Genomic DNA, 4686 nt, shown 5'->3' with positions numbered 1-4686 from the left:
GCCCCTCACCTTCATCAAAGGACCTGGGTTAGAACTTTTATAGTATACCTACTATCCTCGGTCAATGCTTAAAGAAAACTATAAGGATGTAACGATCCGAAGATCGTTACGAGATTTAATAAACGCATAAGACCACGAATAAAGGAAGAGAGGAAGGACAGCGCGACTGCCAAACAACCGCAGTAAGCAACGAATCTAACGTGATTTGCAAAGTATAAAACGCCGCGTAATCGTAATGGAAAGAGATTTGATCGATCGCTCTCGCCAGAAAATCAGATGCACTCTACCGGTCTTGAAAGAGAAACCGATTCCTATCGTCCGCTCTGAGAGAGAACCTCAAACTCCGCTCTTGGCAGATTACTACTCGTCGATTGGCGACTGTAATCATTCCGCCGTTTCTGCACGGATTAGTGTCATCGACATTCGCTTCTACTCTACTTCTGGCAGATTACTGCTCGCGAATTGGCGACTGTAATCATTCCGCTGTCGTTGCACGTATTCGTGTCATCGACACTCGTTTTCTACTCCGCTCCTGACAGATTACTGCTCGTCGATTGGCGACTGTAATCATTCTGCCGTCGTTGCACGGATTCGTATCATCGACACTCGTTTTCTACTCCGTTCCTGGCAGATTACTGCTTATCAATTGGCGACTTTAATCACTCCGCCGTCAGCTCACGGATTTGTGACGCCATCACTAGAATACTACCGCTATCCGCAAGGTTCTACGGCCATCGAAGGGCCTAGAACCGATACACCGGAGGGGCGTTTAATTGCAACCTTTACCACCGCGCACCGGATCTCGACATCGTCTTAGCGCGATCGAGATCACCACGTATCGAGTCGCCGCGAGTCGTGCGAACTCATTAGCCTGGACTCGAAGTTACGCATCGTTGCAGCGTAGCTTCGACACCGCGTCTTCAAGATCCGCGTTAGGATCATACCGTCGTCGCCTCGCAGGGACGCGAGACGACCTTCGTGATAATCGGGAGCGATCTCCAGAAGGGAGATCGGACGGATTCCGTTACCGCGACACATAGGCGCGTCCGCGGCACCGTTTTACCGCATCTGCAATCGTGTCAGAACGAGCCGGGCTCGTTCAATTACAAATGGAACTCCGAAAGCTAAGGTCTCGTGTACGAGGACCGACGGCCGCATCGTATACACCGAACCGAATCAAATCTCCGCGATAGGAGATCGAAGGGATCGCCGCTAAGGCAATATCTCGCGTGTAGCTACGCTGCAGTTTCACCGACCATGTACACTGTACGATTCCGAAGCGCAGCTAAAATCGCTGCAAGAAGTTGTTAACTGCAGTTAAAGAGGCAAGATGCCGAAAGAAACGTCGACAAGACGTACTAGCGAATACGCGGCACTGACACCGCCCACATCCCTCGTACCGCGCGTCACATCTCGCGAACCGTTCTCTAAACAAGCCTCTGACAGGCGAACACACACGACTAAAACCAACGGCGTCGACACCCATTATTTGTTATAATTGTAATCACCACCATTGAAGCATTTAAATATATTATTAATTTTTGTTAATTAAAATACTGTTTCCAAATTATTTGGCCTATCACTAACCCGAACCGACGAGCTGTCCGAAACGCGACGCATCGCGGTTATAAGGATAATAAAAAACCAAAATTCAAGTCAATCCGATGAGTACATCTCGAGAAACTTTCGACACCATTTTAAATGCGAGGTTTCGAGTAAAACGCATTTAAAGTTTTACAACATAGTCTTTATATTATATAGTGCAAACTTTTTTATTCTTACCACTAATTTGCCATGCCAACTTTGTAATAATTATCCCCCTCATCGTCGCTTCTTGCTTTACTCTGCCGTTTCGAAATACGACCTTTTTTTAGATGCCTCGAACGTGCGTGCTTCAGCGGTGGAAATTCGTTCTTCGTCCAAGGTTTCGCAAATGTTTGCTGTAACCGGTCCGATTACTATATTCATAATATTCATGATTAAAAGAATACTTGAATAACCTTTGTTGAATATACTGCTGGCAATATTGACAGCAATTTCAACAGATTTAGCACCACTAAATGTTGATTTTGAGACGAAAGTCCAAATTAACGCGTTCAAGCTCTTGTTAGAATTTTGAATGTAACCACCCAAACAGAGCTGTAACAAATCATCTTTGCTAAGTTCCTGGTAGATAGGAGTGATTGCCTTTATAACATCAGGGTGAAGAGCAGGTTTGTGAGTGTATTCATTTAATTTATTTTTCGTCTTTGTTACCTGCCAGGAACACCAAAAACTTGGCCCGGGCGGACAGTTGACATGTTGCGGTTTAGCGTCAGTTGACGATTTGTGCTTCAATGTTGCCTATATTGCAGTTTTCATATCTTCTATTAAATTTTTATATCTCCTAATAGCAAGTCCGTAATAAACGCTTAATTCATCGATTAATTTTCCAGTCAATTTTCGTCGTCCTCCTAATCTTTTTTCATCCTTTTTTATATTACGGAGTCGAGAGCCTATCCACTTTTGAACGAGACCGACACATTCTTTTTTAATTATTACAATGTTTTCCCCATATGGTTGCGATTCAACGATGCCTTTGTATGTTTTACAATCACCGTCACCGATACCCGATAAATATTTAACTCCATGTAGATTTTCAGATCTGTTAAACATTTTTATTGCTCTGTCTACTTCCATTTTACCCGAACTCCCTTCGTGATTTGCTAAACACGTTTCTTTATGCGATTGCATCCACAATTCGAATTCAGTCGAGTTATATTCATTCTTCCAGTATTCGTATTGCTTGAAATACGATAATTTCACAATTACATCTAATACTTGGCCAAAATACCATTGCCATCCCGGGCCACTATAACAAGGGAAGGTGCGTCCCCGCACCCCCCTTCCCCGAGCGACCCGTAAAGAAGTGGGGGAACCGCGACAGGACGAACTTGCGCCAAAAATGAGATTTCCCGTCCCTGGTCCCGATTCCCCCAGCGCGGGCCGCGAAAATACAGCCGGTGCAGTGGCCCCGGTCCGATGGTCCAACCGGAGCTCTCTTTGTCGGCCGAACACTGGACTAACTCCCGGAGTTCCCCGGGGCTCCCTACGTGGGGGGCCCGGTCCACCTTGCGGGTCCCGGATCCTCCCGGTCCGGCCCCACATTCGGCGCCCTGCACCTCCTGTGACCCGGCAACCACTTGGTTGGGGGCCATTCCTCACGAGCGGGCACGCCGGACTATCGATCCGATGGCCCGCGTCCCGTCCGTCCTCGCGGCACACCGAGCAGGACACGTCTTCTGCGCAATCTCGTGCGATGTGCCCCGCCCAGCCACACCGGTAACACAGCCCGCTCCGGTCCTTTGACGCAGAGCAGGCCGCCCGGGTGTGGCCAAACCTCTAGCACTTATACCACTGGAGCGGGCGGTTGCCAAGCAATTGAACCCGTCCACCCCAGCGCCACCCTCCCAGCAGCTGCCAGCTTGACGGCCGCTTCCAGAGGTAGTCTCGCTACACCGTCCCCTGTCCCCTCCACCTCATCTTATGGGGTCGAGGCGGACCTTACCCCTTTGGCAAGCGCCGCCGGCAGCGAGAGCCCCTCCCCCTTATCTCTTCAGGAAGGACCGACTCGTCGAATCCGACGAGCTGGACCTCCCCCGTCTTTGTCGGGCAAGTCATCCTCGCCTTAGGGAGCGAAGCCCTGAGCTTGGCCACCAAAGCGTCCGCCTCACTCTCCTTCTCCGGTCCGGCCGCCATTTGCAGCCCTCCTCATAAACGCCGACCGGAGCCCGTCTTCCCCTGGGGCAATTTCGCCTCTCGCCTTCCGAAGGACCTCTCCGTAGGAGAGGTTCCCCGGCTCGAGGCAAACCGCCACAGCCGCCGTCGCCGGCAGCACCCCTCTCAGCGTCGCCGACGCGGCCAGCTCTGCCGTCACTTCTCCTTTCCCTCCACCTTTCTTACTCCTCTTGCCTCCCCTCCCCGCCAACCATCACCCATCCCCGGTCACACGAGCAGGGGCGGGCACGACGGGTGTCGCCCTTCTTGGCGTCGCTCCAGCGGTCAACGCGCCCCCATTCCTGAGGACCGTGCCCCGCAGCTGGGACGTCGCTCTATCTCTCCTGTCCGGCCGGGGCCGGAAAGAGGACGTGGCCTTATCCTCCCTTCCCCCCACGCCGGACAGGAGCTCTCTCCTCTTTTGTTCATTCTCTATCTTTCTTCCTACCATCTCCATCTCTCTCCACTGTTTCTCTTCCCGCTCCTTCCCCATCTCTTCAAAATTCAATTTGACCTTCGTATGACCTTCGCCCGCCACCCAAAGTCAAATTTTTAGCCATCATTAGGTACATTTTATTAAGCCTTATAACTTTGGTACTTACATATTTTTCTCTACAGTTGATCCTTTTCGAGATATTTGACCGTTTCCGGACATTTTGCCAATCCTGTGTGTGTGTGTGTGTGTGTGTGTATGTATATATATATATATATATATATATATATATATATATATATATACAGGGTGACCCATTTTAATCTATAATTCCGAATATCTCCTAAACTACCCGTTCTACGGGAAAATAGTTGCGACAAAAAATGTTCAGGACAGAAGGGTTCACAAACCTGTGCTAATGACCTTGATCTTGAGATGACCTTTCAAGATTATTTGAAGGCCAAGGTCTTTTTTTTCAATGGGAACCCCTATTTTTG

The sequence above is a fragment of the Odontomachus brunneus genome, unplaced genomic scaffold (genome assembly GCF_010583005.1).
Source record: "Odontomachus brunneus isolate Ranch 3 - 2012 unplaced genomic scaffold, Obru_v1 Obru_scaffold_012, whole genome shotgun sequence".
Taxonomy (NCBI): Eukaryota; Metazoa; Arthropoda; class Insecta; order Hymenoptera; family Formicidae; genus Odontomachus; species Odontomachus brunneus.
Note: the sequence above shows the minus strand (reverse complement) of the source record.